Below are 27,536 nucleotides of genomic sequence, written 5' to 3'. Positions count from 1 at the left end.
AGAATAGCCAAATGGCATTGATCACGCCTCCGGGTCTTAAGTTAAGTAATAAGACCTGGTACTTAAGACACGCATAATACTGCCCTTTTTCTGAAAAACGCACCTTGCTATATAACAGCTAAAATCTAAAATGACACAGATGCTTTCTCGGTTTTACCTCCTTACTTCCATCTTTCTGTAAGTGTCCTTGAACAAGACAGTGAACCCTAACTGCTCTTGATGAGCAGGCTGCTGCCTTGCATGATTTCCTCCGCCGTTGGTGTGTGAATGTGGTGTGTAATTATAAATACACATTCTTTTTGGATAAAGGTGCTATATAAATGCACCAGTTACATTTTCAGTACATCCCCCTGTGCTGTAACCTGACTCCGCCAGATGGGGCAGCAGAGAGACTACACTGGGTTCCCCCCTCCTGCTCCCATCTGGGAACTCTCAGGCAGACTTGATGTCCGGCCACAAAACGGCCTGGCCAATCAGCAGCAGCTTCTAGCAGCTTCTAGCAGCAGCTTCTAGCTTCTAGCTGCTGCTGATTGGCCAGGCCGTTTTGTGGCCGGGCATCAAGTCTGCCTGAGAGTTCCCAGATGGGAGCAGGAGGAGTGTACTCTCTGCTGCCCCATCTGGCGGAGTCAGGTTACCTGTGCTGTGCATGTCCACACAAAGCTCATAGTTTGTAGAAGGGAGTTCCAACCGCGCCTCTAGCCTATAGCAAGCCAGTCTGGTGCATCTCAGGAGCCTCTAGCCTATAGCAAGCCAGTCTGGTGCATCTCAGGAGCCTCTAGCCTATAGCAAGCCAGTCTGGTGCATCTCAGAAGCAGGACAGATAACATGCGAACAAGAAGGCACTGGAGCAGCTCAGACGATTTAGGCCTGCCTGACATGACCTGACGAAGATGTAACTTACACATCGAAACGTTGTCACTTTTTATTTGCACCCTGTTATAATAAACCAAGGGCCTAAATCGTCTGAGCTGCTCCATGTGCCTTCTTGTTCGCACCAAAGCTCATAGTTTGTTTGTGCGTACATAGTGACCCAGCCAGGGACGTGCACACATTGACATCAAAGGGGGCTTGAGCCCCCTACCCTTTTACCTGTCTATAAAACAACTGCCCTTTTATTTCCAGACCAGGAATGCAGCATTTACTATGGTGAAAGTAATGCAAATGCCACTCCTTTCCATGCCATACCGGAAGGCAGCATTCAGGAGAATTGCTTTTTTCCAAAGTCTCCTGAACTTGGAACGCAGCATAACAAATTTGTTTAGAAATCCATGTCGTACACCACATCTCCAGTAGATAAAGAGTGCTGGGTTGCGACCCGAAAATGGCTGATCTACAAGCTCTTAACGCGTCGCAGCGTGACGCGTTGTGAGCTTGTAGATCTGCTATTTTCGCTATGTTTGTCAAAAAGTGCCCTCTTATGGGATTTCAGCCCCTGCCTCTGTAACACTCTGCACTGCCTTGTAGTGACCGACAAGGCTTAATATGAAACAGTTCCACATATTGCCTTTAGACTTGAAAAATATGAGCTTTGCATGATTTTAACCTCCAATTTCTCAACAACGGGAAAGTAAAACGTTACATTACTGATATGTAATATAAATGTGAATGTAATTTGTCCATCGCCTTTGTCAATAAACTACCGTAAATAGTGCTTTAACCAACGGAAAAGGTTTAAATTGGTCGAGACTGGTAAGGTGGTTGGCAGACAGTTTACAATAGCCTTGTCTCCAAAACGGACATAGCAACCTTCACAATAATAACAATGCAGGTGTGACTAAAACGATTTGCAGATTTATTTCATGCATAGAAGGGGATTTGGTTTCCACGAAAAAAAAATACTTTTAGTATTATATAGTACCGATATTGGCGAGAGAATTGCCTCAAAAATCCCTTTCTGGCCAAAAAGTACCGTTTATACGTGTGGTGGGGGGCTCAGAGTGCTTCCACTAAGGAAAGTAGGCTTTCTAATGACACAACCCGCCTTTGTTTTGGTGAGTAGCAAAAACGTTCTTTTTATTTACACTAAAGACGAGAGGCTGGTCTGCATTCATGCGATTCAAGTCGAGAGTAACATAGCTCTAAATGCAACGCATCAGAGCTATGGACCAGAGCTACTACAATGCCAGCTTTGATGAGTTGGAATTTCAGTCCTGACACATGGCGTATTGCCTGCAAATGACTAGTACTGCTACTACATAACAAAGCTAATAGAGCATGCTTGCACATCCACTCTAGCCCAGGTGCAGGATGGACAAATGGCAGTACAAGAGAAAGAAATAGAGTCCACACAACACTGGTAAGGAATAACTCCCCACTGGTTTATTGATTCAACGTTTCGAACACTGGGATATCTTCTTCAGGAAGATCCCAGTGATCGAAACGTTGAATTAATACATTCCTTACAAGTGTTGCGGACTCTATTTCTTTCTCTTGTACTGCTACATACCATGAGCCAAATTAAGACACAGGCGCGCGCACACACACACACACACACACACACACACACACACACACACACACACACACACACACACACACACACACACACACACACACACACACACAGTATGACTATATGTACAGGGGCGGCAGTGGTCAGTGAGCTTGCCCGGGCAGCCAGAGGCCCTGGTTGTTGTTACAGGTTCCATTCCAGGCTAAGGCCAGCAATATGTTGATGTGTGTCCCTGACCAAGACTCTTGACCACGGACGTGCAGACTAGAGAGTGTTAGAGAGGAGGGCACATTTGGACAAAAATAGCCAAAATAGCAGATCTACAAGCTTGTAGATCTGCTATTTTCGGGGAGCAACCCAGCACTCTTTATCTACTGGAGATGCGGTGTGTAACGTAACATGGATTTCGAAACAAATTTGTTCAACGCAAAATGCTGCGTTCCAAGTTCAGGAGACTTCGGGAAAAAAAGCAATTCTCCTGAATGCTGCTGAAAGGAGTGGCGTTTTGCATCTCTTTCACCATGTAGTAAATACTGCATTCGTGGTCTGGAAAGGGCAGTTGTTTTACAGACGGGTAAAAGGGCAGGGGCTGAAGCCCCCTTGGATGTGTGCACGTCCCTGCTCTTGACCCCTAGTGCCGTAGAATGGCTGCTCCTAGTAGTCATAGGATGGGTAAATGCAGAGGATGAACTTCCCGTATGTGCAAACCGTGTGCAAACAACACCGCGGGGTCTAGTGCTGTCTACATAACATGCTATAAGTCTGTATCAGTCTGTATAGTATTGGATAGTATGTATAGTTTATATGTAGGCCTATAGTTTTCATTATATAGATATTCCACTGTTACGTTCTTAGCTTATGCATGTTTCATGATAACTACGTTTTATGTACGTATGTGATGTATTGCCATGCTTTTTTGTTCTTGCTTATTGTAAATTGCTCTGGATTAAGAGCGTCTGCTAAATGCCTAAATTCTAAATTCTATAGTTATATTGTCACACTTTATTGTTCTTCTTCCGGAGTAACCTATACCTAACTTCTGCTGTGATTGGCCGAGCTTTGCATAACGTTTGTATAGTAGCTAATTGGCTGTTGTTGGTTACGTAACGTTACAATCGTTTATAAAGACATAAATTCCCTTGCAGAGGCAGGATACCAAACTATTCAAGCGTTATAGAGGGGCCTATATGTAAGCGACTGCGGCAACCACACTTTTCTAGTAAATATATGTTATTAATGAATGAATTGCATTTTTATAGCGCTTTTCCAAGTGCTCAAAGCACTTCATTCATACATTGGGAGGTGAAGCGGCGAACAGTCGACGCCTGCGTCCTCACTTCCCACATTCACACACCAATGGTGGCGAGCTCACACCGACCGACTCATTGGTGGCAACGTATGGTTCAGTGTCTTCTTGCCCAAGGACACTTCGACATGTGGACAGGAGGAGGAGGAGGAGCCGGGATTCGAACCGCCGACCCGCAGGGATCATTGGACGACCTGCTCTACCTCCTGAGCCACAGCCGCCCCGTTATTACAAGCTTTCACAATAGCTTCGCCTGCCTGTATGAGATATTACAAAGCAAGTGATGGTTGTTTTAATAGAATTATGATCATGTCATCCTTGTTTACGCCGTCTGAAGACTAGACTAATAGCTCTCTCTGAGCCATCTGTGAGATTGCATTGAGTGGTGTGATGTGATTATCATCCGTTACTATGCTCCTGACAAGAGATCTTTCACACATCCCCATATCTCTCTCTCTCTCTCTACACACCCTGTAGGCTGAAGCTCATCCACGCGTTCAGTGGCATGTACAGATAGACACCAGGGGGTGCTAGAGGGCACCACCTGCCCTTGCCCTCTGGACAGCAATGTGCCCTTTTGGAAGAAGAAATCACACCCGTGTGAACTGAGTGGTGCAACTACACATTTATTGTTATAGTTACTGTACATTAGAACCAGGAAAGCATCTGTTGAGGAATAACTATAAAGATTGATTATATAGAGATTGATTCACTCTGACGTGATATCTGTGATGTCAGTGACGTCATACTAACCATAGCAACCATGCTCGTTTTTTTGGTACGAACAAACACGGGTACACGGGTACAAAGCCAGTTGTTGGAGTGGTTTGCACCACTCAAAAACAAAAAAATATTGTTTTGGGTACAGTGTACAGTATGTGGACCATGGTGACATTGATCAATTCTTGAAAAAAAAAAAGCTTCTAATATATTATTTATGCCCCCAAAAATCTATAAATCTCACACTATTAAGGCAACCGGCCGGTTCCACACGCTGCATACAAGGTGCCCTTTTTTCACTTGCAGCACCCGCCCCTCTAAATGTCTGTGCACGCCACTGCACGCGTTCACACAACATCACACACAGAATATGTGATTTTCTGTGTATATGTGTCCGTCTGAGAGAGAGAGACACAAATTCTAAGAAGGAAGAAGAAGAAAGAAAAGGGTTTCTGAAGTTCTCTCTTGTAATCCCCGATGTCAGATCAACATGCCCGGCCTACCAAACACAGCTCAAAGCTGTTGATTCTGCGGCTGCCTAGCTGCCAACCACCCGAGCGTCTCTCATGCTGTCGGGTCTAACCCATTTTGGGTGGGAACCCCTTTTTGGTGTTATAGCATTATGTTATGCTTTAGCTATTGAAAAATCACACCCGTGTGAACTGAGTGGTGCAAGGTCTTATATAGTCTGATCAGCTATGTCAGTGACGTCACACATTAACCATAGTAACCATGCTCACCTTTGCACGGACACGTAGGTATACAGGTACACAAACATACAGACAAAGCTGGTTGTTGGAGTGGTTTGCACCACTCAAAAATAGCAGATCTACAAGCTTGTAGGTCTGCTATTTTTGAAAAATCGAAGAACGACTGACATATAAAAACATGGCTTTTTCAGAAAACTGTCAGGATGTAGAAGACATTTTTAGAATCTGATCTCAGGTCAAAGTGGTCTAATACCATTATCCCCTCCCAGCTCATCTGCATTCCCCAGCAGCACAGCACAGCTTTCAGAGATGTTACCGGTGATGTGTGTAACCACAGGTGCTGGAGGAACAGAAACCGTTCCCTCCTGGCTGACGCTGTAAAAGGAGGATGAAGTGATGAAATAGGCTTATTTTTTTTTGCTTTTTTGAGCCTTTATTTGACAGGTATACAGTGTAGAGACAGAGACATATGAATCACGGGGAGATAGCAGGGGGAGTGACATGCAGCAAATAGTCCAGTCAACCGGAGAAAGGAACCATGGGACTCGCTTGTCAGGTATTAGAGCCCATGTCGCATGTGCCCTGATATCAGGGTCGTGCACACGTAAGACATCAAAGGGGGCTTCAGCCCCTGCCCTTTTACCCGTCTGTAAAAAAAACTGCCCTCTCCAGACCACGAATGCAGCATTTACTACGGTGGAAGAAATGCAAATGCCTCCCCTTTCCATGGAAGGCAGCATTCAGGAGAATAGCTTTTTTTCCCCGATGTCTCGATCCTGAACTTGGAACGCACCATTTTGCGTTGAACAAATTTGTTTCGAAATCCATGCACCGCATCTCCAGTAGCTATAAAGAGTGCTGGGTTGCGCCCCTCGCGCTGCGACGTGTTGTGAGCTTGTAGATCTGCTATTTTCGCTATTTTTGTTCAAAAGTGCCCTCTTACGAGATTTCAGCCCCTGCTCCTCTAAAGGCTCATTCATAGTCTGGATTTTTGATGGTGAGGTGACCACCGCTCCGGTGGTGAGGTGACCACCGGAGTTGAAATAAGAGCGGTGGTGAGTAAAAACAGAGAGAAAGGCTGGGGCGGTGGCAGTGGTTTGCTCTTCAACTTAACACTCTCTGCACGTCCCTGCCTAATATAACCACTCGGCTGGGTTGGGTTGCCCTGACACTAGGCTAATAGTTTGTTTTCCAATTCAGGTTCAACACAGCTCCAGCTCCATCAGATTATAATAATAGTTGTGTTGTGACAATACTATCTCTGTTTGCTCGCACACTGGCACAGCCACAGCTCTGGCAACGCTATACATCTACACATAATACCCATTATTCATTTTATAAGCTACTACAACTGCTTTGATTACTAGCCTGCCATATTCTTTATCTGCTCTAGTTCTTAACATGAACTGGAAAACAACAACAACAACAATAAAATCATCCTACGGTTTCACACCCCTTTCATTTAGACCCGAGGACGATTCTACAAAATGTTTTCTAAATCATGACAGTTTTTTGAAAATGTTTCTATATCAGTGCTTCTCAAACTACTTAGTGTCAATCAAGGACCACCAGAATTATATGTAATTGGCCACATACCGACCCCCATCTGAAGATATGTTGTTCCTCCAGGGACGCCGACAGAAACAAAGATTTTAGTTAAAAATGTCCGGCTCTGAAAGCATATACATTGAAAGATTTACGCCACATTGTTAACGATTTAAAAAAAATAGCAGATCTACAAGCTTGTCCAGAAAGAGTTATTACTTGTCCCGGACAAGCGGACAAGCCTTAACCCATTTTGACCTGAGATCAGATTCTAAAAATGTCTTCTAAATCCTGACAGTTTTCTGAAAAAGCTGTTTCTATGTCAGTCGTTCTTCGATTTTTCAAAAATAGCAGACCTACAAGCTCGTAGCGCGGCACTCGGTGCCGCGCTATGAGCTTGTAGATCTGCTATTTTTCAAAAATAGCTAAAGTAATATACCATAATGCTTAAAACACCAAAAAGGGCCCGGGGTTCCCGTCCAGAATGAGTTTAAGTCTGCATTTAGTTATGTTCTGCTGTTATGTTATGTTATGTTATGTTCTGCTGGCCTTTGGGGTAATTCTTTTGGGCTCATTCTTCAATGTGTGGAGGCGTGTCTCGGCTTTAAAGGTAAACAACCCCCAGTGGGAAAATATGTATATATATATGTGTTTTTTTTTCATACAGTCTACTCTATACAAACAACAATATTCACAGTACAGCATGTACTGGCAAACTAAACTACAGGCAAAGCTTGGCACGCCCCACCCGCCCATATGGCATGCCCATATGGCAGCCATTATGTAATCAACGTGATGTACATTTTATTAAGCACATTAACCCTGGTGTACCTATTGTTATTTCATTACGGGTGAACCCCCTCCCCCTCCCCCGCATATAAAAAAAGAACACACACACACGCACGCACGCACGCACGCACACACGCACACACGCACACACACACACACACACACACACACACATATATACATACAGTATATATAATCGCTTGCATTGCTCCACGCCCCATTTAAGACCATATAAGGAAACTGGAAATGTCCTACCTTATGCAGGGCTTGACATTAAACCCATTCTTGGCGGGAACCCCTTTTGGTGTTAGCATTATGGTATGCTTTAGCTATTGAAAAATAGCAGATCTACAAGCTCATAGCGCGGCACCGAGTGCCGCGCTACGAGCTTGTAGGTCTGCTATTTTTGAAAAATCGAAGAACGACTGACATAGAAACAGCTTTTTCAGAAAACTGTCAGGATTTAGAAGACATTTTTAGAATCTGATCTCAGGTCAAAATGGGTTAAGGCTTGTCCGCTTGTCCGGGACAAGTAATAACTCTTTCTGGACAAGTGCATCAAAATTTTACTTCTGTTAGACAAGTGACTCTTGGTTTCACTTTTTTTTGCGACGCTCCTATAGCAGTCAATTATTGTCTGGCATTATTGTCTGGCTTTCCAAATAATCACCTTTCCAATATTGGTAATATCCCTAGAATATCTGTGATCTTAGATACATTTCATGTATTCCAAATACACAGCAATAGATTGGTCCTATCCACGCAAGGTTAGCAGACTGACCATGTCGGCATTTAAACATGCGCACTGCGTGTGTATACTACTGCGTTTGTAACCACCCAGTAATTCATTCCTAAGACTATATATAGTCAGATATTGTGCTCTAGTTTCATATCCATTTGAAAGTTCTTTCCGAAAACGTGTTTTAAGTAAAATATCGCCACTTTTACATGAGGAAAAAACCAAGACTGAAAATATGAAAACGTCCTTTGGGAACAAACAGTTGATGTTTGGGAAGCACAAACGTATGGGGCACAATTACACATGTAATTGACAGGTGATAATTGATCACACCCAGGGACCCCCTGGAACACCCCGGGGGTCCCTGGCCTGGACCCCACTTTGACAATCAGTGATTTAATGATGTCCACATGACATGACGTCAGAGATCCACATGAACGCACTGCCGTTATTAGAACCTGTCGTGATATTTACGCGCACGCGTGCGTGCGTAAAGGTAACGTCCCATTTAAATATGCTAATATTCCCACACACACCATGCCTCTATGTTTGATCACGTCGTGGCGTGGCGTGCTGAGCTGGGACTCTCCAGTAGAAAAGGGTAAATCAACATCTGGAAGAGCCCGGATAGCTCAGTCGGTAGAGCATCAGACTTTTAATCTGAGGGTCCAGGGTTCAAGTCCCTGTTCGGGCGATAGTGTTTTCTTTCATGGACATTTGAAGCTGAGAGGCTAAGAAAGGCTACTGGTTCTTTCATGGACAGAAGAATTCCAAATCAACCTAACACATCCCGGTAGTGGGAAGGAGACAGAAATCCCTAAATCAGAGAACACATCAAGGACCAGAAATTATGGACACTTAAAACGAGTTAATCTATTTTTATGTGGCCCATACATTCGTGCTTCCTAAAGGAAGTTTTGATATGTTCAGTCGTGCACTCATTCCGGGGCCCCTCGCGTCGGAGAGAATGTCGTCCGTATTTTACTGAATATACGTTTTCTGCCTGAACTTTCAAATGAATATGAAACTAGTCCCCAAAACGACTCCAAGCCTTAGGAAATAATTATTGGGTGAGTGCACACGCAGCGATACAAGTTTAAATGCAGACGAGGTCAGTCTGTTAACCGTACTTGGATAGAAATGATCTGACTGCAGTATTTGGAATACATGAAATGTATGTTAGATCAAAGACATTCGGGCTATTAACTTGTAAACTGAGAATATTCGACTAATATTCAAACATGTATTCACCAAAACTAACTTACAGATCAGTTAAAATGTGCTTGTGCTCCGGACAAGTGACTTTTATGCCCGGACAAGTGAATGGGAAATGTACGTACTTGTCCGAAGGACAAGTGCCTCAAAAAGTTCATGTCCAAGCCCTGTTATGTCAGAAGAAAAAACGTCACCGTACTCATCAAAATGGGACAGATCTACAAGCTTTACAACGCACTTGACCACTTGAAGACCAGCGAAAGTAAACTTTAATGAAGTCAATAACTGACTCTCACACGTATTAAGAAGTTACAACTTACAACGTTTAACCTCACGACCAAAGGCTAATACAACTTGGAATAGATATTATATAAGCCCTTTCTACTGAACTCATACCTTTGCCGAGGTAAAAATATGAGTCAATGGTAACGGCTAAAAAACAACATCACTGGGATCAACTTTTCAGCACAACTTCGCCGGCGTTTCCCAGACACAGACTGCTCTCTGTTATGGGTTATATGATAGCTGCAGTGCTAATGGAACATTAGCCCTGCAAGGAATACACGATGAACAATGAAACAATGAAATGTTGTTGACATGGTTTTCCTGCAAGGCCTTTTAGAACCAGGATCACGGAGTGCGATTAAAGAACCACTGCTCTAGATTAGAAAGAATTGAGAAATCATTATTCATTTTTGGCTCAATTTAGCCACTGCGGGGCTGATAATAGTCACAGAAAACTGTGACATATTTATGAACATTTATATATTCCAGCAAGCTGTGAAAATGTCACGTTTTATGGACGGGTGGTTTCCTCTAGCTGATCTCTGTTTATGTTAGACACAGTGGAGTCTGCGTCAATGTTTATAGCTACACACAACTGTCCCTAGTTTACAGTGTTAGTGTATCTGTGTGTGTGGCCAGCAGAGAAATGCTGAGGAGAGCTACACACAAGATAGATTCCCAGACTTGTTTAGCACAAGTCCCAGGATTCCAGGCAGCCGTGAATTCTCTGCACTGGCGTTTCCGCAAGCACGGAGAAGAGAAGAGATAGCACCCTCCGTTATTCAAACTGAATAATCAAACTCCATCTCTCCTCAACAGCCTGGCCTATCCGCCGCGCCACACACGCGAAACTCTTGCAACTCAGCAGCAGCCCCACCATCTCTGCCGCATGCTCTCTAGCTGCGCTATATACGACCTTACATAACGTTATCAATTTTGGATGGATATATATATGAGGATATACTGAGTAGTTGAAAGCCCTTCTCTCTAAGTGTACATCTCCAGTAAAGTATATAGTACATGTTAGCTGACATAAGGCATAGCATAATAATAACGCGCCCGTGCAGTTCATTCTTAAAAGCACGACTTTGGGGGGGGGGGGGGGGGGAGCATGAAGAGCGGCCATACTTCAAAGTGTAAGACATTGAGTAGTTGGTGTGCGAGCATGAGGCCATGCATGCTTTATAGAAAGGAATCGTTTGCAGGGGGAAAAAAGGGCTTAACCCATTTTGGGCCGGAAACCCCTTTTTGTGTTTTAAGCATTATGTTGCTATTGAAAAATAGCAGATATACAAGCTCGCTATGAGCTGCTATGGTCTGCTATTTTTGAAAAATCGTGAAAATGTGGCAAAATCTTTGATTATATTCTTTCAGATCTTTGCTTCTGAAAGAAGCAAAGATCTGGGGGTCCTTGACATTAAAATGTTTGAGAACCACTGATAAAGCGGTATTTCAGAAAACTGTCAGGATTTAGAAGACATTTTTTTTAAATTTCGACGTCAGGCCTAAATGGCTTAATACTTGAGCCCTCGCCTCGTAGTCTTAGTATGTAATAACACGTCTGAAGTCAGGAAGAGAGAGAGAGAGAGCGGTGGAGATTTTACTCCCACAAACCCACAAGCCTCTCGTTGGTAATGCTGACCTTCGCCAACTCGTAGACTATCAGCGGACTTGCAGACTGCAGCAATTTCTCTAAACCGTTGACAGGCCAAACTCTCACAGTAAATCCTTATCCCGTGGACACACAACCGTCTCATTATTAGACATTTTGTTTCTATCATTTATCCTGCTGGCTCCACTGATGAAAATAAATAAATGAATAAAAGACCTTTTTTCTCAGCAACGCTGCCTGCTTATACGTCCAGACGATGACATTATCACTAATTCCCACACGCGCCGTTTCCCCAAAACCAGTTGTGGATTAAACGGTTGTCAGCTTTTTCCCCGGGATGCTAATAATGTGAGCGCTGCTCTCTGCTGTTCCCTCGTTCTATTCTGTGGCTTCCACTTCAGACTGGTGTCTGTGAGGAGATACCGGCTCGCCGCGGTTTAGTGCATTTCAGTTTGACTTCACCTTGATTTAAATTGCATTGAATTGAGAGAGAGAGAGAGAGAGAGAGAGAGAGAGAGAGAGAGAGAGAGGATAGTTATTTAGAGTTAACACTAGAGAAAGCTTTTTTTAATTTATTTTTTATGCCATTTTTTGATCACTCCTTTTCATGGAGCATAGGCCGTTGACTACAGTTGGCCAGAGTCCTCTATTCTGGGCCTCCTTTTCATGGAGCATAGGCCGTTGACTACAGTTCGCCAGAGTCCTCTATCCTGGGCCTTCTTTTCCAGCTGTTTCCATGTCAGTCCACACTGCTTGATGTCAGTCTGACTCTCAAGGTCCCTGCGCCAGGTGTTCTTCGGCCTCCCTCTCTTTCTTGTGCCTTGCGGGTTCCATAGGGCTTCCGAAGTGTGTGGCCGATCCACTTTCTTCTCTTAATCTCCTCTTCCACTGGCTCTCTGCCAGAGGTCATTATTGCTGATGGCGTCTGGCCAGCGGATGCTCAGGATTCTCCTCAGGCAGCTGTTGATAAAAGTTTGCACCTTCATTGTTGTTGCCTTTGTTGTCCTCCACGTCTCTGATCCGTACAATAGTACCGGCTTGACGTTTGAGCTGAAGAGTCTGAGCTTTGTCCACTGGCTGGCTGATCGAGCTCCAAATGGTCTTGAGTTGGATGAATGCGGCTCTTGCCTTGCCGAGAAAGTAGGAATGCTAAAAGTTTAAACACCAAAGTACCGAAACAATGTCATTCATTAGTAAACAATAATCCTGAATTGGTAGGCCTATACTTATCATTGGTATTCACATACTCACCTTTTATCATCATCTAGCTGACCATTTAATTGCACAAAATAATTGTATCACTTGTCAAACCCACATCTGTGGGTTTGACATACTACACTGATGAAGACAGCATGTTAGCATAACGATGAAGACATCGATGGAGAATCTTCGCTGCAGCGACTTGGTAAACTGGCCGCAGTTCTCCGGATACCCTCTGATGCAGTAGTTCCCAAAGTGGGGTCCGGGGACCCCTAGGGGTACTTGAGGGAGTTCCAGGGGGTACCCAGCTCAATTAGAGATAGTTACTTAGGAACCAAATGGACCCTTATGGGTCTGTAACTCTGATTAACACTCAAATTAACAGTGGTTTTACAATATAAATTGGGGTACCAGAGATAGAAATGCCATTAAATCGGGGGTCCATGCGTGTGAAACCGGGGGGTCCATGAAATCAATATGTTTCGGAATCACTGCTAGAGCCGTACAAATCCTCCCTTATCGGGGTCACTGGCATATGTTTTAAAATGGGGGGTCCGTGGCGTAATAAATGTTGATTTGGGGGTCTGTTGTCACGGAAACGGTCAGTGGTGTGACGTCGGGCCACGACGTCACGCTACCCTATACAACCTGACGCAGAGCCATCAGTCTGTGCATTCCAGGATAAGCTCAGGAAGTTCCAGATTGACCTCAAGAAGTGTCTAGGAGATTCTACTCAGAAGTTCAACTCGAAGAGATTAACTCGAAGCGCCAAACCTAAGAACTAACCAGAAGCGCCACGAAGTGAGCCGGTTCAGTAAAGATAATATATGATCATCATCACCAGTACAAAAAGAGGTACCTGGGTCAACATACTCCATGCTCAAGCATACATCTAGACTCCCTCCTACAAGCTTACACCACCAACACACAGCCCTTTGACAGCTGCCTATATATAGGAATATAGGGAATCGTCTTTACAGGGTCCTTGACACGAAAAAGTTAGGGAACCACTGCTCTGATGAGCCCAGTCCATCCCGTGTGTATGTTGTGGACTATCAGCTCCAGACCATCTCCCTGAAGCAGTAGAGGATGATCAACATATATGTACTCCTCTGACCCGCTTTCATTCTGCATGATATATATGCAGTGTCAATGTGTCATAAATATTTGACGAGGTCCAGGAAGATTAACCACTGTAGGGAAAAAAAATACTGCATGCAATAATAATGATATATCTATACAGAGCTTTCAGAAACGTTCTGAATAAAAGTATTACAAACGTTTACCCGCAAAAAAAATCACACCCGTGTGAAGTGAGGGGCGCTGATATATTAAGGTCTAACTCGTGTTTCTATTATTAGGTGATGTAATGGTGATGTAAAACAAATCCTCTTTATTGTTAATTAATGGCATTTAATGTGGGGTCTTGTTCACGAGTGAGGGGAGGACGGAGAAGGAGACCAGCCGGTGAATCGGAGCGGCAGGGGCGGTATTGCAGTCGCTGTACCGCACTGTTGTGACAAAAAGAGAGTTGAGCCAGAAGGCAAAGCTCTCCGTCTACCGAGCAATCTTCGTTCCTACTCTTACCTATGGTCATGAAGTGTGGGTCATGACCGAAAGAATAAGGTCGCGAATACAAGCGTCCGGAATGAGTTTTCTCCGACGGGTGGCTGGCATCTCCCTTAGAGATAGGGTGAGAAGTTCAGTCACACGAGAGAGACTCGGAGTAGAACCTCTGCTCCTTCGCCTGGAAAGGAGCCAGCTTAGGTGGTTCGGGCATCTGGTTAGGATGCCTCTCGGGCGTCTCCCTAGGGAGGTCCTCGACGCACGTCCCACTGGGAGGAGACCCCCGGGGCAGACCAAGGCGCAGTTGGAGGAAACACATCGACTCACTGGCCTTGGAACGTCTCGGGATCCCCCAGGAGGAAGTCACTAATGTTGCTCTGGAGAGGGAAGTCTGGAGCACTCTGGTGGAGCTGTTGCCCCCCGCGACCCGACTATATAAGCGGTTGAAGATGGATGGATGGATGGATGGCATTTAATGTTTGTGTTAGGGACAAGATGACGTAAATGTTCCCTTCATTGTCAATGGCGTTTTCAAAACAAACATTGAACTAAAAACAAACATTAACCCATTGTGGGCGGGAACCCCCTTTTGGTGTTTTCAGCATTATGTTATACTTTAGCTATTGAAAAATAGCAGATCTACAAGCTCATAGCGCGCCACCGAGTGGCACGCTATGAACTTGTAGATCTGCTATTTTTCGTAAAATCGTAAAAAAATAATCCGACGTCAGGCCTAAATGGGTTAAACCTGTATATAGGAGGAGCCAAGCGACCCTCAATAAATATACAGGTATATATATAATTGTGGTGAAGAAAGGGTGCTGGCCTGGCACCCTGAGGTGCTGCACCCCCGTCTCCGCAGATGGCTGCAACCCATTAGTGCCACAGTGTTATTGTCACATCATAGAAGTAAAGAAAAAAGTGGGTTGATACATGCAGGTTAGAACTGTCTCTGGCAGCCAGACGGAGACATTAAACTCCACCTCTACCCTGCCCATCTAGGCAATATATTACATTTTAAATTACTGCTGCATCACCCATTATTATCAGCACTGTTGACTGGCCATGTCTGGACAGTCTGGAGCCGTGTGAAAATCCATATTTCTCCTACAGTGCCCAGGCTGTCGACACCCAACAATACCCATTCGGCTCGTAACTAACAGACAGACAGACAGGCAGGCAGGCAGGCAGGCAGGCAGGCAGGCAGGCAGGCAGGCAGACAGACAGACAGACAGACAGACAGACAGGCAGGCAGGCAGGCAGGCAGGCAGGCAGGCAGGCAGGCAGGCAGACAGACAGACAGACAGACAGACAGACAGACAGACAGACAGACAGACAGACAGACAGACAGACAGTCTAACTATATTAGACAGACAGACAGACAGACAGACAGACAGACAGACAGACAGACAGACAGACAGACAGACAGACAGACAGACAGACAGGATGTGTCAGTTATTAGACTGATCGGTTATTGTTGTCTCCACCAGGCCGAAGGCATGGGGAGAGAGTATGTTTTGCACTCCGTCCGTCCGTGTGTGTGTCCGTCCTTCCGTCCTTCCGTCCGTCTGTGTACAGCTAATCTCCGGCACCGTTAACCCGGTCGATGCCAAACTTTGCACACACACTCCCTGGATGCCAACGATGAACCTTTGCCCCACATTTTCCAGAACGGCCTGTTATAGCGCCACCATGAGGCAGTTTTTCACATTTTTTACCTAAAACTGCACCGATCTGCGTGAAACGTTCCATCATGAACGCAGCATGCAATTTACGTGAAATCTTTCACACATTTTCTTACTAGGCTGAGGAATATATCCCACCCTTTTCACATTGGCCTGTTATAGCGCCACCAACAGGTTGATTTTTGCAAAACACATGTTTGGAACAAAATGCCTCAAATCATCCAATTGCCATCAAAGGCGTATGAAGAAATGGCACCCTTTTCACATTGGCCTATTATAGCACCACCAGGAGGCCACAACCTGACCTGCCCTGGTGGAGACCTGTGCCCCGAGGGGCACTTTTTCTAGTTTCATTAAAAAAAAAATGGAAACAGGAATTATTGGCGTGTAAAGACAGGGCCCTCAATGTCTTCATGTACTTTTGGTTGTTAATGTGGTACAGTATCTTTAGTGTTGATCTGTCTGATTAATAAATATCTGAAAAACTCTGTTATATCTCTAAGCAAAATATCACTGCTGTATACATGGCTTGAGAGGATATTGAAGCCTGGCCTTTTGTTTTTTGTTTTTTTTAATTTACGTTTTATTGAATTTTAATCAAACATACATGAAAACTAAACGACTGACAATTGACAATACATACAACCGAAAACAAAACAAGACAATATACGTACAATACACACAAGGGGAGATGTCTGCCTCTCTTCTCTATTGATGATCATTCATAATACATAAGTACCTCAAACAGGTGCATATACAGGTTAAACAGGTTTACCTGAAACTATACAAAATCAGGTCTTATGGTAGAAACATGAGTAATCCATCTAAACCAGTTATGTGTGAAGACTTCAACTTGACCTCTGAAGCTGAATGTAATTCTCTCCATAATAAATATATAGAAAAATCAATCCATTCATTCATAGTTGGTATAACATTTGTAAGCCACTTTTTTGTTAAGGCTTTTTTGGATGCCACCAGCAGTACCCTCAGTAGATACTGATCCTGCTTTGCAAATTGAAGTCCTTCCAGATCTGCAAGATACATGGTTTTAAAATCAAAAGGAATGTCAACACCAAAAACTGCTTCCAGGACACTGTGGACACTTCTCCAAAATGGATGAAGTCTGGCCTTTTGAATGGAATAGATGTCGTCTAGCTTTGTTAGCGCCTGGCTGGGTGTGATATGCTTCAAAGCCCCAGTCTAGACATCCATGTCTGAAGTCTGGGCCGTCCAGAATAGGAGTGAGATGGGATGATAAATTGACTTTCAGGCTTTGGCTGCAGTGCACATAATGTACTGCAGCGAGTGGGTTAGTATACAGAGGTCGTCAACTGACTTTAAGTTGTTTACAAACAACACATTCCACAAAGGGCATTTTAACTAAGAGGATCCAATCAATATCTAGCCAAATTGAGTCTGGGCCAATTGCACTGTGACCCAGAGTTGTACCACGTTTGGTAAATCTAAGTCCCCATCAGAGACAGCCATCTGGAGTTGTTTTCCTTAGTTGGGGCTTCCTTATTCTCCATATAATGAACTCAGCAAGATGCATGGAGGTTGGGAAAACCATATCTGAAAGGCTGTCGGCCTCTCTTACCTCCACAAATGATGTGTCAGCAAAGCTGGATTACCTGGAAAACCAATCTAGGAGAAGCAATGTGATAATTGACGGCATTCCTGATGTGAAACTCATCGAAATTTAGAGAGCTCATCGCGTCGGCAAATATGATCCTACAGGACGCCCAAGATCAATAGTGGCAAAGCTCCTCAGATTCAAGGACAAGGAAGAAATCTTCAAACGTAAGTTCAGGTGTTGTATGGATGAATGTCTGTTTTCTTGTACAATGTGGCTATACTATCAAGATTAGAGAGTCTGCTTTCAGTATAATTGTAAAGTAAATGCTTCCACCATGCATGCACACACAGTAACGTCCCTGCAGCAAATATATATCCGGGACATTTAATCCATTTTGACCTGAGATCAGATTCTAAAAATGTCTTCTACATCCTGACAGTTTTCTGGAAAAGCTATGTTTCTATGTCAGTCGTTCTTCGATTTTTCAAAAATAGCAGACCTACAAGCTCGTAGCACGCCACTCGGTGGCGCGCTATGAGCTTGTAGATCTGCTATTTTTCAATAGCTAAAGCATAACATAATGCTAACACCAAAAGGGGTTCCCGCCCCAAAATGGGTTTTAAGCAGCAAAACTAAAACGCTGTCGTTATAAACTTGACAGGATAGAGGAAACTCTGCAGGGAACACAGAATTAAACATCAACTTCTGAAATATTTATTTTTTTAGACAGCTGTACGCTGTATGCACCTGTATGAACCTGCATGAACCTGTATGAACCTGTGTGCATGCATGCGTGCGTGCGGGTGCGTGCGGGCGTGCGTGCGTGCGTGCGTGCGTGCGTGCGTGCGTGTGTAATAGCTAACGTTATGGATGTGCAAGAACAGAGTTTAACATGAATTAACATTAAAACCTCACTGATCCCGTCAGCATGTCTGGAGATATTGTAAATAACCAATTAACCCATTTAGACCTGGGAAGGATTCTACAAATGTCTTCTAAATCCTGACAGTTTCCTGAAAAACCAATTCTATTCAAACTATTTCATGTCAAGGACCCCCAGAATTATCTGTATTTGGCCGCCAACCCCCATCTGAAAATATGTTGTTCCAGCGACCCCCCATAGCAAAATGTTCGCTCTGAAAGAATATATATTCGAAATTTGCGCCACATTTTCACGATTTAAAAAAAAAATCACACCCGTGTGAACTGAGTGGTGCAAATCCCCCCCTCTCTGTCTCTCTCTCTCTCTCATTAGCAGGCAACATGCAGCACTATCTCTCTCTCTCCGTTTCTGGCACAACAGCGCCACTTTTGGTACTCATTGGTACTGGTCACACACATAGTCACACACAAACAGACATTGCTTTTCGTTGGAGTGGTTGCACCACTCAAAAATAGCAGACCTATGAGCTTGTAGATCTGCTATTTTTCAATAGCTAAAGCATAACATAATGCTTGAAACACCAAAAGAGGTTCCCGTTCAGAACGGGTTAAATTAGGTTGCTGCTGTGCTTTGAATGTGCACAGAATCTCTCCCAATGGGAAGAAGTGGCACTTATTGTTTCTGCAGCAGTGAAATGGCTGCAGGTGTTACATAACAAACCAAAACATATTTTTGGGAGGATGAGGGGTAGCTAGCATCCCCAACTGAAATGTTCTGAGAATATAAATTTGAATATGGTTCAGTCAGACAACTCACGAATAGATTTACCCAATATTTATTATAGAATGAGAATACTAAAAGTGTGCATACGATATTAGACTCTGCTGCATTTTCTCCCTGCTCGGCGCGATTAAACACCATCGTAAAACATTAAGAGCAGGGAGATAGATATACAATAAACCCCCATGGGGAACGTAAATAACAGAGCCCACCGGTGGTGCTTGGGTGGTGGTGGGAGCAAACATCACATAACAACCAGGAACCATATGCAGAGGAAGGCAGGAAGAGCATGCAGACTGGTGAGCTTAAGTAGCCCGCCCAATTGGTCAGCTGACTGCCACATCAGCGAATGATGTGTGGGACTTGCACACACTTGTCACCCACGTCTAATGCAGCATGTTAAGCCTTGAGTATAGTATGCACGAGTATATGTATCTTTGAGTATCGAGTATATGTCTGCATGAACTAACTCTGCAGGCTACGCATCATTTATTTCATTGATCACCATGCACTGTGAGGCTCATTATTTATTAATTCTGCAATAACAATCAATTAACGGAAACGATTGGAATTGAGTAATGATGCTTAACAATCCCCGCCGGGATTAATATATTTATTTATCGCGCATCGCCAAGGATTTTCCCCTTTCAACCCTTATTTCCCAACCGGAAATGACATTGAATGGTGCCCAACAGGCGCTCCCAGCCTGTGGAGCGATCGGTTTTGATATCAATAATTCTCCGTCCTTTTATTTATCTCCGTCCTGAGCACTGGGCGTTACTATTTGATAGGACGGAGAACTCCGTTTATGCCGCTCGGTGTGTTAAGGAATATAAAGACTTTTATCATGTATGTTACGTGTTCGGTGGGGGGGGGGGGGGGGGGGGGGCTAGGGGGGCAGACTAAAGCTTATATACGTGATCTACGTTTTCAGCGGGCTATGTGTTAACCTATTCTGGGCGGGAACATTTCAAGCATTATGTCATACTTCAGCTATTGAAAAATATACAAGCTCCGAGTGCCGCTCTATGAGCTCGTAGATCTGCTATTTTTGAAAAAACGTGAAAATGTTGAATACATATTATTTCAGAGCGAACGTTTTTAACTCAAATATTTGCTTCTCGGGGGGTGCCTGGAACAACATATTTTCAGATGGGGTTCGGTGGCCAATTACATATAATTCTCATGTGCACCACTGACGTAGAAACATTTTTCAGAAAACTGTCAAAATGTAGAAGACATTTGTAGAATCGAGGTGAAGACCACATACGGTATACAGTAAATTCTTAAAGTGCCTGCCCATGTGCACCAACACATTCAGAGGTTGTGGGACTGAAATCCTCCGCCGTGCATCCGGGCTTTGACGAGCGTCCAGTCCCCCCAACACGAACACAATCATTGGCCCGTGTTCTGGGCGAGGAATCTGGCGGGGATGGTGATAATAGTCACTGCAGAAATCCTACATGCTGAAGGGGTGGGGGGGGGGGTGAGTAGGACGAAGGAGGCTCTACGTCAGGGGTGGGCAACTGGCGGCCCGGGGGCCACATGCGGCCCCCACCTTCACTTAATGTGGCCCTCAGGTTAATATCAGAATACTGACATAATATTGGTTTCGGTTGTTACAACTCCACGACATGCAAACATGACCCGCTTTAATTATACTTCAGTCTAAATTAGTAGCTCAATGCTCAACACAAGTATAATTAAAGGCATTTGAAATTACATAACAATGTTAATTTTCAGGATTCCAATTCAAAAATAGCAAAAATGTAAGAGTTCAATTTGAATATAGCAAAAATAATAAATAATAACGTTTTGAGCTTGTTTTTGCTATGACAGTAATATATGGCCCTAGGGAGTGAGTGTGGAAATATAGTGGCCCCTCTCCATCGTCAAAGTTGCCCAGCCCTGCTCTACGTCATCCTCCCGGTGGGGGCTCCTCGCTCACTGGTACAGTAATAGGTGAGTCAGTATAGGATACAACAACACCACCAGTGACAACAACAACACAGAAATGTGTGTGTGGGAGGAATCAATTGGCATAATGACTAAAATTGTTGGAGAAAATAAATGATTATAAATAGCTGCAATAGTAGGTAGGGGGGGGGGGGGGGGGGGGGAGCACACGCCATCCTCTCCAGTTCCGCTCCCTGCAGAACGGGCATTGCAGACCATCCTGTGGCGGTCGATAAGAACGCAGTAATTGTGCGTTCACCGTTCACTGGATGGAGCACCCAGAGGCTCTGCAGACGCCCAATTTAAACTTCTTATATAGTGCTCTTATAGTGTAGATATATATTCGGTGTACTGTATTGTGTTTTGCAAGCTCAGTACTTTCAGTCTCCTCAGTAACAATATTTGTGTGTGTGTGTGTGTGTGTGTGTGTGTGTGTGTGTGTGTGTGTGTGTGTGTGTGTGTGTGTGTGTGTGTGTGTGTGTGTGTGTGTGTGTGTGTGCGCGTGTGTGTGTGTGTGCGCGTGTGTGCGCGCGCACACGCACGCACGTTCATAAGAACACTGTACAATAATGAGGTTTTAGTGACACCCACTGGGACGGGGTGACCACAGACTGCAAGCCCCACAGCAGTCAATGGAAAATAATTACTGACTTTGAGTCAACACCGTTTCGGTTCAAATGACTAATTCAGCTGTTGTAGATATGAAGAAGGAAAGCCTAGTGTGTGGCTCTACTACTTAGTTCTTTAGTGATTCATCTGTTGGCTGGCACCTCACAACAAGGTATCTAAGGTTTGTAACCATAGATAGGCCTACTGTATGTTTTAACCACTTCAAATGGTATTTCACTTTAAAGCACTTCAGGGGTCATTTTAAAGTTTACTCAGGCTTTTGTGTGCACAACATAGTTTTCAAGTTGCTTGATTGCTTGATATCTCCCCCTTCTTCACCCCCATATCTTGCAAGTCTGATCGGCCCCATAGATTCATAATAAACATATTCCACTGTTAAGACAGATGTTAGGTTCTTAGCTTCGTGCTTATGATTCTTGATGACTATTTCTTTGATGTATTACCATGTGTTGTTCTTGCTTACTGTAAATCGCTCTACGAACGAACACAATAATTGGCCCGTGTTCTGGTCGAGGAATCTGGCGGGGATGGTGATAATAGTCACTGCAGAAATCCTACATTTTGAAGGGGGGGGGGGGGGGGGGGGGGGGGGTGAGTAGGACGAAGGAGGCTCTACGTCAGGGGTGGGCAACTGGCGGCCCGGGGGCCACATGCGGCCCCCACCTTCACTTAATGTGGCCCTCAGGTTAATATCAGAATACTGACATAATATTGGTTTCGGTTGTTACAACTCCACGACATGCAAACATGACCCGCTTTAATTATACTTCAGTCTACATTAGTAGCTCAATGCTCAACACAAGTATAATTAAAGGCATTTGAAATTACATAACAATGTTAATTTTCAGGATTCCAATTCAAAAATAGCAAAAATGTAAGAGTTCAATTTGAATATAGCAAAAATAATAAATAATAACGTTTTGAGCTTGTTTTTGCTATGACAGTAATATATGGCCCTAGGGAGTGAGTGTGGAAATATAGTGGCCCCTCTCCATCGTCAAAGTTGCCCAGCCCTGCTCTACGTCATCCTCCCGGTGGGGGCTCCTCGCTCACTGGTACAGTAATAGGTGAGTCAGTATAGGATACAACAACAACACCACCAGTGACAACAACAACACAGAAATGTGTGTGTGGGAGGAATCAATTGGCATAATGACTAGAATTGTTGGAGAAAATAAATTATTATAAATAGCTGCAATAGTAGGTAGGGGGGGGGGGGGGGGGGGGGGGAGCACACGCCATCCTCTCCAGTTCCGCTCCCTGCAGAACGGGCATTGCAGACCATCCTGTGGCGGTCGATAAGAACGCAGTAATTGTGCGTTCACCGTTCACTGGATGGAGCACCCAGAGGCTCTGCAGACGCCCAATTTAAACTTCTTATATAGTGTTCTTATAGTGTAGATATATATTCGTGTACTGTACTGTGTTTTGCAAGCTCAGTACTTTCAGTCTCCTCAGTAACAATATTTGTGTGTGTGTGTGTGTGTGTGTGTGTGTGTGTGTGTGTGTGTGTGTGTGTGTGTGTGTGGTGTGTGTGTGTGTGTGTGTGTGTGTGTGTGTGTGTGTGTGTGTGTGTGTGTGTGTGCGTGTGTGTGCGCGCGCACACGCACGCACGTTCATAAGAACACTGTACAATAATGAGGTTTTAGTGACACCCACTGGGACGGGGTGACCACAGACTGCAAGCCCCACAGCAGTCAATGGAAAATAATTACTGACTTTGAGTCAACACCGTTTCGGTTCAAATGACTAATTCAGCTGTTGTAGATATGAAGAAGGAAAGCCTAGTGTGTGGCTCTACTACTTAGTTCTTTAGTGATTCATCTGTTGGCTGGCACCTCACAACAAGGTATCTAAGGTTTGTAACCATAGATAGGCCTACTGTATGTTTTAACCACTTCAAATGGTATTTCACTTTAAAGCACTTCAGGGGTCATTTTAAAGTTTACTCAGGCTTTTGTGTGCACAACATAGTTTTCAAGTTGCTTGATTGCTTGATATCTCCCCCTTCTTCACCCCCATATCTTGCAAGTCTGATCGGCCCCATAGATTCATAATAAACATATTCCACTGTTAAGACAGATGTTAGGTTCTTAGCTTCGTGCTTATGATTCTTGATGACTATTTCTTTGATGTATTACCATGTGTTGTTCTTGCTTACTGTAAATCGCTCTACGAACGAACACAATAATTGGCCCGTGTTCTGGTCGAGGAATCTGGCGGGGATGGTGATAATAGTCACTGCAGAAATCCTACATTTTGAAGGGGGGGGGTGAGTAGGACGAAGGAGGCTCTACGTCAGGGGTGGGCAACTGGCGGCCCGGGGGCCACATGGGGCCCCCACCTTCACTTAATGTGGCCCTCAGGTTAATATCAGAATACTGACATAATATTGGTTTTGGTTGTTACAACGCAAACATGACCCGCTTTAATTACTTCAGTCTAAATTAGTAGCTCAATGCTCAACACAAGTATAATTAAAGGCATTTGAAATTACATAAAAATGTTAATTTTCAGGATTCCAATTCAAAAATAGCAAAAATGTAAGAGTTCAATTTGAATATAGCAAAAATAATAAATAATAACGTTTTGAGCTTGTAGATCGGCTATTTTTGCTACGACAGTAATATATGGCCCTAGGGAGTGAGTGTGGAAATATAGTGGCCCCTCTCCATCGCCAAAGTTGCCCAGCCCTGCTCTACGTCATCCTCCCGGTGGGGGCTCCTCGCTCACCGGTACAGTAATAGGTGAGTCAGTATAGGATACAACAACACCACCAGTGACAACAACAACACAGAAATGTGTGTGTGGGAGGAATCAATTGGCATAATGACTAAAATTGTTGGAGAAAATAAATGATTATAACCCATTCTGGACGGGAACCCCTTTTGGTGTTTTAACTAAGCATTATGTTATACTTTAGCTATTGAAAAATAGCAGATCTACAAGCTCATAGCGCGCCACCGAGTGGCGCGCTACGAGCTTGTAGGTCTGCTATTTTTGAAAAATTGTGACAATGTGGCACAAATCTTTGAATTATATATTCTTGCAGAAGACTTTTTATTTTTTATTTCGACGTCGGGCCTAAATGGGATAAATAGCTGCAATAGTAGGTAAGGGGGAGGGGGGAGGGGGGGAGGGGGGGGAGGGGGCACACGCCATCCTCTCCAGTTCCGCTCCCTGTGCAGAACACTATAGGCATGCAGACCATCCTGTAGCGGTCGATAAGAACGCAGTAATTGTGCGTTCACTGGATGGAGCACCCAGAGGCTCTGCAGACGCCCAATTTAAACTTCTTTATAGTGTTCTTATAGTGTAGATATATATTCTGTGTACTGTATATGACTCGTGGTTTTGCAAGCTCAGTACTTTCAGTCTCCTCAGTAACAATACGTGCGTGTGCGCGTGCGTGTGCGTGCGTGTGTGTGTGTGTGTGTGTGTGTGTGTGTGTGTGTGTGTGTGTGTGTGACTGTGAGTGTGTGTGTGCGTGCGCGCCCTAAGTGATAAATTCATAAGAACACTGTACAATAATGAGGTTTTAGTGACACCCACTGGGACGGGGTGACCACAGACTGCAAACCCCACAGCAGTCAATGGAAAATAATTACTGACTTTGAGTCAACACCGTTTCGGTTCAAATGACTAATTCAGCTGTAGTTGTAGATATGAAGAAGGAAAGCCTATGTCCGAAACGTTGGTCTTTTCTGTTTCTGTCTGCAATAAAATATTGGCATCGCCGGCAGCTACGAGTGGGTGGCTCTACTACTTGATTCTTTAGTGTTTAATCTGTTGGCTGTTGACCTCACAACAAGGTATCTAAGGTTTGTAAGTTGTAACCATAGATAGGCCTATGTTTTAACCACTTCAAATGGTATTTCATTTTAAAGCACTTCAGGGGTAATTTTAAAGTTTACTCAGGCTTTTGTGTGCACAACAGATAGTTTTCAAGTTGCTTGATTGCTTGATATCTCCCCCTTCTCCCCTATGGGGCCGATCAGACTTGCAAGATATGGGGGTGAAGAAGAGGGAGATCTTCTTGGATTAGAAGAGGGAGATCTTCTTCACCCCCATATCTTGCAAGTCTGATCGGCCCCATAGATTCATTCATCAAGACGGATGTTAGGTTCTTAGCTTGCTTATGATTCTTGATGACTATTTCTATGTATTTTATGTATTACCATGAGTTGTTCTTGCTTACTGTAAATCGCTCTGGATTAAGAGGCTAAGAGCGTCTGCTAAAGGCCTATACTGTAATTGTAAATTGATTCATTATTTAAATATTTGATATGGATTAGATCAGAGTCATCAGACGCGCCAATTCTACTTCAATCACCATGTTTTTTTCAATTACTACTATTATACACGTTGTGTGAAAAAATCACACCCGTGTGACGTGAGTGGTGCAACTCCGTGTGGGGGCCCCCGGGGGGTCCCCGGAAGATCGAGACCCACAGGACCACGGCCCGGGTGCCAGCCCGGTTCCGGCGAGCTGCCCCACGTCCGAAACGGTAGAGAAATGAGAGTTACCATATGGGGGTCTCCGGGGGTCCCTGGGGAGTCCCCGGGGGGTCCCGGAACATCCAAACCCACAGGAACGCGCCCAGGGGGCTGGACCTATTCCGGCGAGCCGCCCCACGTCCGAAACGGTTGAGAAATGACAGAGTTACCGTGTGGGGGTCTCCGGGGGGAGTCTCCGGGGGGTCCCCTGAACATCCAAACCCCAAGTAACGCGCCCAGGGGGCTGGGCCTATTCCGGCGAGCCGCCCCACGTCCAAAACGGTTGAGAAATGACAGAGTTACCGTGTGGGGGTCCCTCTACTGTACCCTCTACTAGTCTACTTACTGTACTGTACTGTACTGTACTGGCACCTTAGAGTATATATGAATAGAGACGGCACCCGAGTTCTCCTCCCATCCACTTGCATTAAGTTGCTCAAAAGCGCATGAGGCGATTTCACTGTGCATTCTGGGTAGGAACAGAGTGCATTCTGGGATGGATTGGGCCCAAACACATGAACGCGCTGCCGCTGACTATCATTGCAGGCATTCAGCGTTCACGTGTCATCGTGAACGTGCACAATGATAGTCAACGGACCAGCGCGCTCATGTGTTTGGGCCCACGCTGCAATATCAAATTCGGCCACTATGTCCATTTCGCCTCAGGGTTTCATCCGGGTGCCGTCTCTATTCATATATACTCTAAGACTGGCACACCCAAAATCATCATATAAAATGTTAATATGTGCGTGTGTGTTTGTGTTAGGTTGCGCACAGGTGGTGAAAAACAGCCATGCTGTTTTCGTGCTCATACCCACCCAGGCAGGCAGGCAGGCAGGCACCCACACACACAGCTCCTTAAGGGAGTGGTTGCACCACTCAAAAAATACAAATAAATACAAAATAAATAAGAAAGAAACAGCCACCTCAGGCATTAGAAGGACCATATCAGTCACCAGAAGCAGGAACGGGTGTTCTAATGAGTCTAACGTGGTTAAATGGGGACGCCAGGCGGAAAGTGGTTAAAGTCCCATCTGCTATAACAATGTGTGCCAAGCCAGCCTTCACAGATGCCCAACAAATACGGTAGCCAAAGTGAGACAAACTGAAACAGCTACTATACTGTTTGATACTTAATCCACCGTAGTGGGTTATAGTGTGGTTATCAGAGAGGAGAGGATGAACAAACAGAGAGAGCGGGCGGGCAGCATGCTGGAGTGTTTCAGCATGATTTAACTGGGGTTAAAAAAGCATTATGTTGTATTAAGTAGCATTATATCTCTCTGAAAGTTTCATACGATGCATTTCACCAGGCTATAGGACCACAACTTGATATTACCTGAAACACATTCAATGACCTGAAAGAAACACGCACGCACACACGCACGCA

This window comes from Electrona antarctica (genome assembly GCF_951216825.1).
Source record: "Electrona antarctica genome assembly, chromosome: 15".
In the NCBI taxonomy this organism is placed as follows: Eukaryota; Metazoa; Chordata; class Actinopteri; order Myctophiformes; family Myctophidae; genus Electrona; species Electrona antarctica.
The sequence above is the reverse complement of the archived record's forward strand: the minus strand, read 5'-3'. Positions refer to the sequence as shown.